General features: G+C 42.0%; 1 protein-coding gene across 4 annotated transcripts in view; it reads left to right on the plus strand.

The window, feature by feature from the left end:
• grik4 (glutamate receptor, ionotropic, kainate 4) overlaps window positions 1-15,218 on the plus strand; it is a 337,318-nt gene that overhangs the window by 85,815 nt on the left and 236,285 nt on the right. For all 4 annotated transcript variants that reach the window (XM_051958364.1, XM_051958363.1, XM_051958365.1 and 1 more), the window contains one exon: window positions 13,968-14,193. The gene's annotated coding sequence lies outside the window, so the exon portion shown is untranslated. The remainder of the gene's footprint in view (window positions 1-13,967; window positions 14,194-15,218) is intronic.

A 15,218-nucleotide genomic window follows, 5' to 3' on the forward strand; every position in this document is an offset into this window, starting at 1 on the left:
GCGCTAAGGGCATGCGGCTCATAATGATCACAGGAGTGTGTAAATTAGCTTATAGCACACAAAGACGCTAATGAATCATTGCTCATAAGAGGGGAGATGAGGCTGGGAGGGAGAGAAGCAGATGATAATGAAATATCTTCGTCATAACAATTGAAATGAACTCGGTCACAACTGAAGTGGCTTCATCATCGGTGCATATTTTACTACAAAAAGGAGCCCGTCAATATTAGAAACATAATATACTAAATATAATATGTTTATCATTTCCCGGCTGTCCTTAGTTAACAACACATGCAGAGATTTACCATTTCAATGAAATTTGTTTTTAATTTTTAGACAAAGGATGTTTAAAACTCACTTAAGTAAATCCTAAGCTGATTGACGTACTGATATGAGAAAGAATGTCCATCTGTGGCTGAAACCGGACCCGTATGTGATGAACAGATACCGGTCATTTTTTGGTTTGTGACAAGAAGATTGGTTTGTGTGCTGGTCATAACTCAACTGTCTGTGTTCTTGTCTCAGTGATGGATATAAGGAGGGAATTTGAATCTTGTTGAATTGAATTCAAGCTTCTTCTTTCTTTTTTGACAAATTACTGAAATGTCTCTTGCCGGTGGTATTGTCATCAGCAGGATTTCCTGACAAGACACATTCCTCCAGAGGTCTGCTTTCATGGAATCTGTGGTAAATTATGCATATACCTGTGTACCCTCAGGGAAGAATATTGTACTCGAGGTCATGCATTATAAATGAACATGAACAACTGTAGGATATAGGAACACCTGGCATCCTCAGGTAAGGTTAAACCCAACAGGATTCAAAGTCATGTTGCTTTCATTATTCTGGCCACCTAGGGGACAGAAGGAAGGACACACTACTTGTGTGGAGGCCTGCCTTCGTTATAGCTCAATATTTTTCACTGATGCCTGGATCAAATAAGTCCCTCTGAAATTCTTCCCTTCTGGCTGGACACTACACCTCAGGCCTCTCTCATCAGTTTCTTGAATGTCCATTAGCATTGCATCAGTTAGAGCTTTGTGAAAGCCCCTCCTAACCTCATTTTCAGCACTGTCATATCTGGATGCCTTTTTTGGGTCCCCCATTGACTATGGCCTCTCCATGCTGTTCTATTACCAAATCTGTTTTAGTGTGTTTTATGTCTTGATGTTGTGAAGTTCAAGGTCAATATTGTCTTCTTAAGTCTCACCCTGGGGTCACAGTGAGCAAATGGAGCATCTCTACTGGCCAAAAGGAAGCGAGTGAGATGGAAACAGTGGGAGAGAGTGTGCGTGCAGCTGCTCGTTGGTGTGTGTAGTGCAGAACTGATTTAAGGCCCCAGGCCACAAGGAAGGGGCTACTCTACACTCCAGGCACGTCCCTGAAACCAACAGCAGAGGAAGCACTATTGCCATTCAGCAGCATCGACTGCAGACGCCTAAATGAGTCTGTTCTGTCCTGCAATGCCCAACGTGGCAGTCCGCCACTTACTCAAGTTCTAGAGCTCCTAATATGCCCTCCCCCTCCTGCTGCTACTTCTCTATTCTCTCTTGCAGTTCATCCTTCTTTTCTCTGCCTCTTTCGGTCTGTCTCTCACATCTCCACCTTCACAGTCTGAGTGTCTTCCGCTCCCCCACACTCATGCATTCCTAAACTGTCATTTAATCTTTCTGTCACCTTTTCTTTATTTGGAGTTCATCATGTCCAGTTACTACACTCTGTTTGGTTAGTGTCCTTTTATGCGAGGTCCATGCCGGAATCACCAATCTCACATGATTACAAGCCTGTCTGAAGGTGTCATAGTTTGTCAAATCCCTAAATGTGTAGCCTTCACTATACCATACAGCTGTAACATCTGCCAAACACGAAGCTACAAGCCTGAGACACGATCCAAAAGAAGCTCTTGAAGTTGCTCTGTTTGCTTTGCTCTTCAAGTCTTCTTTGTGTAAATGCATATGCGTGATTCCCCTCATCAGTCAATATGATTGTTTGTATAAAAAAATTGTATTTACTTGTGCTGGCTGTTGGCAGACTTCATCTTTAAATAAAATCTACACTCCTCTCGTGGTTTGACTGTGACTTGACTCTGTTGTAAGGTCTTGTCAATCATAATATTTTCCACTGACTAACAAAGATACAGATAGACATGACCCATAAAGTGAAGCAATTCAAGTGTATCTTGCTGAAATTAAACAATAGTACTGTCTGCTAGCATAACTAATCATGAAAACCACCCTAGTTTACCCAGTTTCCTTTTAGAACAGTTTTCTTCAGTGTCTATCTCCTACTTTTCATTTGTACTCTACTGCTGTCTGCCTTTTATAACTTATTCTTCCTTACCTTCCATGATCTCCATTTGTCTTACTCTCTGTGCACTTTTTCCATCCTTTGCAAGTGTGATTGTGACAGTATTTAGCTAAAGGACTTTACTGCGTTGGTTTTCAAAAAAAAAAAAAATTCGAATTTGTCAGTGAAAATGTTGACAAAAATGTTCCCCGCAGCTCGATTAAAAACAATGGAAGGATTATGGCTTTGTTTAGATTAAATCTGTTTGCCTGTCTGAATATAATGTTTACTATCTGTTAATGTCCATGTGGGTTGGTGGAGGAAATGGTGAGGATTTGCTTCTTCATGTCTGCACATCTGGGGTGTCACTGTACACAACTTTTCACCTAATGTCCCTCTGCCACCTCAGGGTTGATGGAAGAGGAGTTGGATAGGGTAGTATCAGGGACGGTGTGATGACAGCTTGTGAATTCTAAAAGCTTTATCGGGCCCCTGCAGCCGGCCTGGGCAGCTTTCTGCCGCCTCTCTTCTCTCCTGTGTGTTGCATTGAATATGGCTCTCCAATTGGGGTCACGGCACAGACCGATAGGAAGCTATATACCTTCATATCTGGACGCAAAGCGACAGAGTTCAGTATTAAGAACAACAGTAGAGAGTTGGCAAGTCAAAGCACAAGTTTACAGGCACATCAGGAATCCCTAAAAAGAGGTAAACATAAACAAGAAATCCAATGCGGTGATGCATTACGCATTCTCCGGAGTTTCTCCTTTAAATTCACTCTGCGATTTATCAGTTTCAGAGAATGCCCTCTTGTGGACCAGTTCATCAGCTTCCAAATAAACTGTTACTATGTATTTAAAAAGGATTAGCTATCCACTTTTCTGTCTTATCAATCGCAAACTAAAACTCAGCTCAGCTCATTGTTTGATTATTTCTTGCTAGCCTAAGTTATTATCCTTAGACTGCTCATATTCTTTGTATAAATAATAAAAAAAAAGATTTGTTGTCACAGAAGACAAAGCACAGGATCAAATTGTCTAAATTAAGCTTAAGCAAGGTAATGTTTGGCAAAATGACTTATCTAATGTTTTTTAAGACACCTTGTAACTCCAGTTGTGAAAGAGAATAGAAATGGAAAATGTTTATTTTTGCCATAACGATTGAATATTTGGCTTTTCAAATCATTCGCAAATCTGTTGTTGTTTTTACTTCTTACAGTTGCAGTAATGGCAATTTCTGTGTGTTTCCTACTGAAGATGTGTTGGAGTGGTGGGCTGCTTCACTGCACTGTACTGGACAGATATATCACAGCCTTCCTAAGCCGTCACCTTAGCTGCAGCACCTCTTAGCTGCTGTCTTGCTCCTTCTCCTCCGTTTGTCCCTTTTCGCAGATAACCTATAGGGATTGATGGTGTTGCCAAAGCAAAAACTGAAAAATCCATACTACTCCTCTGCCCTTTCCATACTGCATTGATTTCATGGTGAAATATCAATCTGCATATGTCATGTACTGTTCCAATGCTCAAAATGGTACAACATGTTAAGAAGGAAATCAACATGAAGTTACTTCAGGACAACATTTTATCAAGTTGCATTGGGAGACCTTTTTTTTTTCTTACTTCTCTTGTGTAGGTGATAAAGGGGAAAAAATCCATTGAAAACCAAGCACTGTTAAATTTTAGTTATGAAGTACAAATTTGGGTGCTTTTATTTGTGTGCACATGTACACACATGAATACACATTGTCGTTCAGTATAGCCTTCTTTAACCCTTGCCTCAGGTTAAATCAGGACCAGCTCTCCGTTTAAAGGGTTAGATTCTATCTGCCTATTAGTATTCCACCTAACAGGTTTCAGCAGAATAATTAAGCTGGTGTCGAGGAATACTCGCCTAGGTCCTAACTGTCTTCTTCCAAACGTCTTACCCCTCTTACTCCAATAAATACTCTCTTACTAAGCAGCCCTCCTAAGTAGTAGAATTGATTTATTGAACACGTTTGTTAACGACAGCTTTCCTCTTAAAACTGTGGCACTTGTTGATATTCCTAGGTTCGTTTTAGAGGTTTGGAAAACTAACCTCAGGGGTAATGTTTAAATAACTAGTTGGATTAAAGTAACCTTTAAGAACCATTAGATTTAATGCACACAATCAACTTAACTTTTTACCACTATGCAGAATAGGTGAATCATAATCATTTCATTAGACTTCTCTTTAAATGCAATATAGCGTTTTATTAAGCAATTATTAGCAGGGGCACAGCATTATTCATGATTAAACAATTTAATTATTTCTGATTATTTCTAACTTAACTAAATTAAACTAAGCTGAGCGTACCTAAGAATCTTCTCTAATTAGTAAATTTAGGAGAGAGAGCGGACAGCCAGGCCTTAGCTGCCACGCCCGGTCTTCACCTGCATCTGGGAGAGCCACTTGATCGACCAGTAGACTCGGTACGAAGTCTTCTTTGTGGATGGAGGGTGTTCTTCATAGGCAGGGGGAGTGGAGAGGTCCCGATAGCCAATCGTTGGTCTGGCAGTTATCTTTAGTAGCAGCTGGAACACAAGTGCGGGCGTCTCAGCTGTCTTCTCAGTCGGATGGTGGTGGTGGAAAGCCCCCGTCTCATCAGGCTGTGGTGGGTCACTGGGTCCTCCAGCCCCTGGAGTGGAGCAGCCCTCTGCTGCTGCCTCCTGCGCCTCTCTGGATGCCATGGGTGCTTGCCTCTCTTCATCTCTTTGGACAACTGCAGACCTCTCAGGACTCTCTGTCTGGCAGAGTGTGGTCTTCGCTTGTTGAACAAAGTCAGACAAAGACTTTGCCTCCAACGATGTTCTCAGTGAACTCTGGAGCCTAAGTCCCGCGTTGTCTTCACGTCTCTTGGGCAAAAGAGTCCGGTGTCGACTCTTCAGAACTTTGGCGATGCTCCCCAGCAGCTCCGGCGAGCAGCATCTCCCCCTCCGGGGGAGAACTCCGAATTCAGTGTCTCTGACTCTCTCTTTTATAGTGTCATCCTCTAATACACACATCTCTGGCTAGGTACGCCCCTGACACCGTCTAACTCATGCAATCAACTTGTTATCACATACATCAGTAATACAGAAATCATGTTTTTCCAACAAGTACACAGCATCCACCTTCCGTTGTTAACACACACACACATTGCTTGAGACATGTTGCCAAGACCATATTTGGCCACAGAACTTCCTCAATGTCCTCCTTTCTGCAGTGTCATGGTGACTTCTGCTTTTTGCCCTGCACACAACTCAGAACAGCACAGATTACTTCAAGTCAAAACTCACTTAGTTACACTGAATCACTTCTTTAAATCATTTTTCTTAGCATGATCAAATAACTTATTTTAAATCATTCTCTTCTATAGCAATCATCATTTCCAGAATATATATCAGCCTATTAAAATCATTCTTGCATCAAGCATAAGCATAATCATGTGGTTAACTTATATAGTTTCTCATTTTAACTTTTCATTGGTTTGCTTAAAGCTTTTATTTAGGTGGTGGTTGCTCCTGGGATCTCAAATAACTAGGCCCCACTTGACACCCTCTCCTTGAGATCACAGGTAGCTAACACCAGGTCATTTTAAAAGATACTCATCATCCTCTGGAGCAGACAGGTTAACCACATCACCCAGCTGCGTCCATGCATCGTCTTCAGTGGTGACGGTCACTTCCCCCACGATCTGCAACAGATCAGATGTGTCCTCACAGCCGCCGATGACTTGCATCTCTGCATCATCTGACAGGATTCTGTTTTCAGCATCATCCAGTTTCTTCAGAGCTCTGCCTGCCCAGAGCCTCGTTGATCTCCACATAGTAACCACCCCTTTAACGTTGGCTACTCCGACGAAGGGTGGTAAGCCTTGTGTGCTCGTAGCCATGGTTTCTGGTTCCTGGTTTTCTTTAATCTGGAACTGGCTCTAGCTGCTCCACTTCTTGGATTCCTCTTCTTTCAAGCAAAACTGTATTGCTATCTAAAACTTCCTTTATTATGTCAGGCTTCTCGTATTTAGCTCTTCTTAGCATGCCAACCACACTGTAGCTGTTAGCTTTCTTCACTGGTTTAGTAACCATATGGAATGACATAGAGTCCACCAGCACTAAAAGGTATTTCTCACCTCTTCTCCCTGCAACCCCCATTGGGCCTGCTACGTCCATGCAGATAGAACCCCAGGGAATAGTGCTTCCGGATGGTGAGCCCGTCTACTCTTCGCCCTCAGCATCCTGCGTTGTATCGACCACATACTTCACAGGCCCTCGGCACTTGTCGTATACGGCGCTCTGGAATCAAGAGTTGCAGCTTCTCCAGCTCCCTACGGGTAGGTAGTGTGCTCACATGGCCAAGCGCTTCATGTACGACCCGCACCACTTCTTCCACGTACTTCTCTGGGACAATTTTTCTTTTAGGGGTTTGGTCCCATTCCTCGATCCCGACAGCAATTCTTCTCTTCTGGACGAAACGATCTATCTCGTCGTTTTCCTATCAGTGAGCCCCCCAATCTCGTCTGGGCTCTCTGGTGCTTCAATTTCTCACTTCCCTAGTGACGCTGCCATCCTCTACAGCCGCTTCTCTGCCTCTGCAGCCGGGGTGCCTGCAGCTGATGTGGCCAACTCTATTTTTGGCCTTACTTCCTCATCTGCGTCTGAGCTCTCACCCTGCGATGCAGCATGTCCTGTAACTCTCATTTCCTCATCTGTGTCTCTTGCAGACAGTTGCTCCATCCCTCTCCTACCAGTACAATCTGGATCTGGTACACCGGAGTGGAACCTGGGTGAAGCTCTGCGAAGCGGACTCTTACCACTTCACTGATCGTTGTTTACCCGGGCACTGGGGTTTTGGAAGATGAATCTTCTTCCTCTGATTCATCGGAGCCTCCGACTTTCGCGTCTTCTTGAACTGGCTCTTTTTCTTTCGCAGGGACGAGTACATCTTTCTCTGGCTGGCTCTCAGCCATCGTCTTTGTCGTCTCGAGTTATCTGCTTCCTCAAAACCTCTCGTAGGACCGTTGAGCAGGGATGAGTGCAGACTCTGTCTGGCTGCTCCGCGGTGCCTCTTTCCTGGGGTGCGCTGGCCCAAGGTCACTGCGGCTTCTTCTAGCCTGCGGTTCTCACTGTACCTCCCGTCAGGCGTGATGATCCCGTGTCTCTCTGTCGGCTGATCACCCGTGCTGTGGATCCTCGGTCAGAAGGGCTCGTCCTTTTCCTTCCCCAATCTCCGCAGCTGTGGACCCTCGGTCAGAAGAGATTCGCCCTCTCTTCCCCAGTTTCCACTGAAAGGCTCTGGCGGTTGATTCTTGGTGTCGGTCTGGACCCTCAGAATCTTCTTTTGGGCGCTTCTCTCTTAGTCGTAGTCAAGCCCTGCCCAGGGACGCCATGTCGGTCAGTCTCATCTGACAGGAGTCCCTTTTTAGCGTCTGTCTTAGTCGAGCCCTGCCCACCCAGGGACGCCATGTCGGTCAGTCTCATCTGACAGGAGTCCCTTTTTAGCGTCTGTCTTAGTCGAGCCCTGCCCACCCAGGGACGCCATGTCGCCCAGGTAATTAATTCATAGGTTTAAGACACAACCTTCTTCCTATCACGCATACATCATTCTTTCCATCTTTTCTGTTAACACATCCACTTGTTACACACACTTCAGTTGTCATGACAATGTAGGCCTGAGCCCATCCTGTCATCCTGTGGAAACTCCAAGTTCCTCATTTCTGAGGAGACTTCTGCTTTTCCCATCCTGCCTGCATACAGCTCAGAACAGCACAGATTACTTCAAGTCAAAACTCACTTAGTTACACTGAATCACTTCTTTAAATCATTTTTCTTAGCATGATCAAATAACTTATTTTAAATCATTCTCTTCTATAGCAATCATCATTTCCAGAATATATATCAGCCTATTAAAATCATTCTTGCATCAAGCATAAGCATAATCATGTGGTTAACTTATATAGTTTCTCATTTTAACTTTTCATTGGTTTGCTTAAAGCTTTTATTTAGGTGGTGGTTGCTCCTGGGATCTCAAATAACTAGGCCCCACTTGACACCCTCTCCTTGAGATCACAGGTAGCTAACACCAGGTCATTTTAAAAGATACTCATCATCCTCTGGAGCAGACAGGTTAACCACATCACCCAGCTGCGTCCATGCATCGTCTTCAGTGGTGACGGTCACTTCCCCCACGATCTGCAACAGATCAGATGTGTCCTCACAGCCGCCGATGACTTGCATCTCTGCATCATCTGACAGGATTCTGTTTTCAGCATCATCCAGTTTCTTCAGAGCTCTGCCTGCCCAGAGCCTCGTTGATCTCCACATAGTAACCACCCCTTTAACGTTGGCTACTCCGACGAAGGGTGGTAAGCCTTGTGTGCTCGTAGCCATGGTTTCTGGTTCCTGGTTTTCTTTAATCTGGAACTGGCTCTAGCTGCTCCACTTCTTGGATTCCTCTTCTTTCAAGCAAAACTGTATTGCTATCTAAAACTTCCTTTATTATGTCAGGCTTCTCGTATTTAGCTCTTCTTAGCATGCCAACCACACTGTAGCTGTTAGCTTTCTTCACTGGTTTAGTAACCATATGGAATGACATAGAGTCCACCAGCACTAAAAGGTATTTCTCACCTCTTCTCCCTGCAACCCCCATTGGGCCTGCTACGTCCATGCAGATAGAACCCCAGGGAATAGTGCTTCCGGATGGTACATATGGTACCAGCACACACACACACACACACACACACACACACACACACACACACACACACACAAAACAATGGCTAACCCTAAAGAAACGTTTTTGCACTTTTACTTTTTTCAGTAACAACAACATGGCCAAGAAAACACTGTTTAAACTTGTGGGGCCCGAAATGAGGTCCCCACAAGTGACATAGTTTTCGGTTTTCCTATAGTTGTGGGGACATTTGGTCCCCTCAATATAGCAAAAACATGGGCACACACACGCACACATACTGTGTTTTTCTATCATTGTGGGGACTTACCATTGACTCCCATTCATATCTAACTCCTAACCCTAACCTTAACCTTCACCAAAACAATGCCTAACCCTAAAGAAACATTTTTGCACTTTTACTTTTTTTAGTAACAACAACATGGCCAAGAAAACGCTGTTGCCACCCATGGGGACCTCATTTTTGGTCCCCACCGTGAGACGAGTCCCCACCTATATAGCACAGAGTCAGGTTGAAGTCCCCACCGGGTCCCCACCGGTATAGATAAACACGTACACACACACACACACACACACACACACACACACACACACACACACACACACACACACACACACACACACACACACACACACACACACACACACACACACACACACACACACACACACACACAAGCTCATTAACATAGTCAGTCACTGCTGTGTTGACAGCTATGAAAAATAGCACACATAGAAAATATTTTTCACTTCTTTTCAAATATTAATGGTTTAGTTATCGATGGGATCGTATTAGTAACAAGCTACATGTAACTTTCCCTATAGCATGCCAGTTTTTTCACAACACTTACCTGAATAGATGAAGAACAGCCTGATGTCCAACTGAAACATATTACGCTCCTTTGCGAACAAACAAGCAGAAACAAGTAAAAACACAACCTTAACAATTGTAGTAACCTAATGAACTGTCAACATCAAGGAGTTGAATGAAACTGACCTTATAATGGACATAAAAATAATTATAAGAGTGCATGGTGAAAAGTCCACCAAGAACCAAGAGTGAGATGCCATCTGTAAACTGCAGAGATGAAATATGAGAATAAATGACATTAATTATGTTCCACATTCACACCTTAGATAAGCTTTGTGAGTTTACACCCAGCTTTGCAACTGCAGTAAGAGTGTGACAAAATTAATGACATTATGATTTATTAAAGGAGAGCAAAAAGCAAAGGCGTTATGGAAAACATGAACCGCGAAAAACAAAGCAGTTCAATTGAATTCAGCCATCACCGATTTTATTAATTGCAAACTCCCGATGTGGCACGTCATACAAATGTAGTCCGACTTACTGGATGTAGACTGTGTTCATAAACCTGCCACTGGAGCTATGTTTTTAATGAGGCGTTCTGTCTTCCCTGCCAATTTCAAACCCCCCCCCCCTTCTTATGGGAAACCACCTCCAAGCAGCAACCTGCAGACTGAGAATGGAAAGTTTTGATGCTGATTTAGATACAAGAACGCAGGACTGTGTGGTTCTTCTGGTGAATGGTTGTAAAGATCTGGAAAGAGGGTGTTTCCATTTGCTGTTCAACAGTGCACTCGCTTTCCAACTTGAAACTGTTGCACCAAAAAAACAATTCCTATTGGCCAACCCTATTTTGCAGGGGTACCATCGCTGCATTCTGGGTTTATGGCCACCTGAAATGACTGTGAATGATTTAAAGAAATGAAAACAAACCACAGCATTTTCCCCGTTACAGAATGATACTGGGTGCAGTCAGACCTCCAACGTTTTGTAGATCGGCCTGACTGTGTGAGACTATCCTGACTTTGTGCTAGTTTGTTCTTTTCTTGGTGAAAATACAGAATATGTGAAGGCTGCACGGACCAAACAGAGTTAAACCTTGCATAAAAAACTTGACATTCTTGTCTATTGCTGAAAATGACACTTGTTTTTCAGAGTAGATGTGTCACCCACTGTTTATGTAACAACTTGTTCTACAGCTAGACTGAGCTTGAACAGTTGTATTGGGCATATTATCTTTATTATATGGATGTTTCTGATCATCATTTGGACTGAATAGTACAGAAGGCAGTGAACAACTTCAGTTTTATGTAGTGTTGACTTCACTTTGCTAGAATTGTCTTCCTTGCTATTCAGAATTTTTGACACTTACCCTGCCCCTGTTTTTATTTATGATTGATGAAATTTATGAGATGTATTTATGATAGCGCTTCTTCCCTCCCTGTTTTTATTGAGTCCTTCATGTATATCATAATAGGGGGACTGGAAAAGAAGGGGAGGGGGTTGTTAGGGTGTGATTTTTTCATTAATCCTTTTTTTATGTTCTGTAAAGCAGTGTGTGTGTTACATTGTAAGTATGCACGTACTATACAGACAAAGTCTGACAACTTGACAAAGCTGAACTCAATAGTTTGTGAGTAAGCAGGTTTTACAGTTTCCTAAGTTAACACTACATATGCGTTTGTCAGAAGTTTTGTTTTGATGACTCTTAGTAAATAGCAAAAGCTTGTTTGTGAAATAGATGAATATTGTCAGTGCAAGATTTGTCTACCCATTATTTTTACTGTTTCTACAAAATTGTAGTTGAGCCTGTGAGCTTGCAGAAAAATTGAAGCCTAAGGGTAATCTGTGCAGATGAACCAAAATACATCAGAGCAATTTCATAAAGTCTGTTCATAATGTAGCTTTTTACACAAACAGCGGTTGTGTATATTGTCAAATGTGCCTTGCAGCCAGTAAGTAGTGTTTTCGCTACATTTCAAGCATACAAATAACAAACATCTTTGAACCAAAACGTAATTGCATATTTCTCTTAGTATACCATGATTTGTGCGCTTGTCATGGTGTAACTGTTTGCAAGCATGTTCCGCAGTTAACTTAGACCTACCTTAAACACATTGAGCTGTCTGTCTGTCTGTCTGTCTGTCTGTCTGTCCGTCTGTCCGTCTGTCCGTCTGTCCGTCTGTCCGTCTGTCCGTCTGTCCGTCCGTCCGTCCGTCCGTCTCTATTTATATACAGTATATTTATATATAAATAAGCTAGCTGCTAGATACTAGCATTTCTGGTATTTTTGTACCTACATGTGTGCAGATTAAAAATATGATTGTTCTTTTTGCGTATACTGCATTTATTGTATTAAAATCCCAATCACACCTTGCAGTGCATGATGTGAAGCAGCAACATGATGACATTTAATAGCAACAGCAAAGTTCATTTGATGTGTTGATGATTCTGATGAGCTCAGATTTGCAATGCAGTGTCTTTACTCAAATGATGTAAATGTTACAGGGCTTCTTTTAATGGTCATGGCAGGTAGTACAAAAGGGATTTTAGTCCTTTGGGCACTGTTTAATAGGAAATGGATTCTGTACTGTTGGTTTGTATACTGCAGGCTGAAGCTTTAAGGGCTAGAAGAAGAGAATGAGTAAAAGGGAGAGGAAATGAGTTGGAGAGGAGAGCAGGCTGAAGGAGCATTCAGCAACAATATCCTTTCTGCTCAGATTTTACATATGTCAGCACTTCAAAAGTTTCCCCATTACTATTTACCCCACATCCCCCTCTACCAGCTTAGATTTTCATTTGATGTAACCTTTTATTCTGCTCCTACAGTAAATTATCTCAGGCTGGATACATGTATTCTTTAAAACTTATTGCAAGTAATTACAGACAAGTGGATTTCCTAGCTGAATTAAACGGAGCTTTGAACACAACAGTTGATTCATCCCTGTAAAAAAGCTTTAGCCATTGGAGGACTTTGAGGGCAAAGTTGAGTTGGTAAAGTAGCAGTGCTATCGGCAGCTCTGTTTGTCTGTTGTCATTGCAAAAGTAGCAGCATTCGTGACTGGACCGAGGAATCAACCAAATGATTAATGAGATCTGAAAAAAAATTGCAAAAGACAAGCCACCAGAGCTGCATTGTTGTTTATTGGCAATAAAGGCCTGTAACTTTTCAGTGTTGAAAGAGGTGTGTGCAGGGAGGGTTTGACATGTACTGCTGTCTATCAACCTGTCTTCTTTTATGTCACCATTAATAATAATTTAAGTTCAACCTTTGTTAAATCTTTGACCATCACGGTGAGAGTACATACGCAGATGGGGCAATAAAAGTTAGAAAAACCTGCTTATGACTGAAGATTTGATCACTTAGCAAGGTCACATCATGACTTTATATTTAAATGTCTCTGTGTGGGCTGTGTGTGAATGCAATGACAGAATACGTATGAAGTTGATATGTGCAGGATCTGTTGTGACGCAGGAGGATGAATTTCACTCTGGTGCTAAGTGATAAGGTTGATCTCTGGAGAGAAGTTTAATTCTCCTCCGAGTAAGGGTGCCATTAAAATGCAATGACATGAGATTAATGCTCATCTTGTAAGTGACATTTACTTTCTCATTTACTGTGGAAATTGTCTTGCAATATTGTGTGCTAGGCGTTGTTTTGAATGCTGATGAGTTTCAAAAGCTGTTCAAAGTATGTGCAGTGACAGTATGAAAAATGTTGGATGTGCTATATAAAGAGGAAGGGTATCTCGCTGAGTAAGGGACAAACAGTAAAACAAGGCCATCAGCAAAATGGGACCATGAACTTTGAGACTGCGGTTTACAGTGCAGATTTTAAACTTACTCTCTGTTGAATAAATGACTGTCCTCAGCATTAGTAATAGGACTGCAGAAGCTGATACCGGACCAGAAATATGATTTATAATGCAATACCATTGTTCTGAAGGCACTTCTGAAAATGTATCGTTCATTGTAATGATAGTAAGAAGGATAAGCCCTGCTTTTATGTGCCTTTTGATTTCCTGTTCGCAACAATGGGATGTCTTTGTGTCTAAGGATTGCTTGCAAAGTGAAACTGATTGCAATCCAAAATAATATGCTTATGTGTGTTCTTTCTAAAATCACATTTATCGTCTTTGCCGTTTTTACTCAGATTTCCTATCTCTCTTTTTTTTCTGTCTTGCAGAGTGCCTGTGTGCAGCAGCTCAGCGTGCAGAGCCCAAACTGTTTGTGTGTGTGTATATATATATATATTTATATATATATACACACACCTTCTGTGAGATCCAAGGGCCACATACTATATGTGTATGTGAGATGAGGAGAAGCTAAGTGGCCACCGCAACCACCCAGATCAGACAGCCTTCTGCGCTGCAAGATGGATTAGAGCCCCACACCTCAGGAGATCAAAGGTAGGAGAAGGTGTTTGTCAGCCACTCACCTGCCCTGTTCAATGACGCCATAGAGAGAGTGACGGAGGGAGAGAAAATAATGAATGACAATGAGTTTAGGCTGAGGGCTTGCTGCCATCTGTGTGCTCTCGGCTTGGACACCGAGGCCTGTCATGTCCATGTGTGTAAGAGGGACTAATGGAAGTAAATCGACTTTCTGTGTGTATATACTGTATGTGCTGTTGAAATTTGTAAAAGTCTAAAGCAAATTCCTCTTAAAACGTTGAACCGCTGTAGAAAATGCTGCAGCTGATATCTCATTTTAATGATTATAATCCAAGATATGTCACCAGTTTTTACCCTGCAGGTCCCATTTATGAATCCATCATTAACCCTCTGAACTCAACACAATTTCTGGGCCTTTTTTTTTTTTTTTTTTGCTTCTTTCACATTTTCACTCATTGTGGGCTCATTTTTCACAACAGTATGAAGTCCAGCATCTCTGGAAACATCGTAGACACGGCTAGAATTAAAAAGAAATCTCCTGCGCAGTTTAACAATATAATGACAATAATTGTTTAAAAATAAAAAGTTTAATTGATTATTTGTTTGAACACATTGAAGAATACCAGAGTCAAGTTTTTCATTTTACCAGGTCTACACAGGTGTCAAAAAAAGGAAAAAAAAATGATATGGTTCACCTACGCTTCAGCCAAAATCCCTCTATTGTTGTCACATACTGTTACTAAGTTTTAGGTTCAGATTTGGTTAACTTTCCTGAAAAAACTGACAGGTCACAGATGATTACTTCAAACTAAAAATCCAATGATTCTTTCTGTTTTTACAGTTTCTTGCTCAGATAAGTGGTGTAATTTTGGCACCTTTACTAAGATAGCACACCTTTCAAAGCAGTCTGTGGGTTTTGGGCTTCAGAGGGTTTAAACATCCACAGAATACCTTTTTGTAATAAGGTCTGCCGAATTTATTTGAAATTTGACTAAAATAATACACAAGTCCATTCCCGTTTAATGTGATGCCTCAAACTT

The sequence above is a fragment of the Acanthochromis polyacanthus genome, chromosome 13, assembly GCF_021347895.1.
Source record: "Acanthochromis polyacanthus isolate Apoly-LR-REF ecotype Palm Island chromosome 13, KAUST_Apoly_ChrSc, whole genome shotgun sequence".
NCBI lineage: Eukaryota > Metazoa > Chordata > Actinopteri > Pomacentridae > Acanthochromis > Acanthochromis polyacanthus.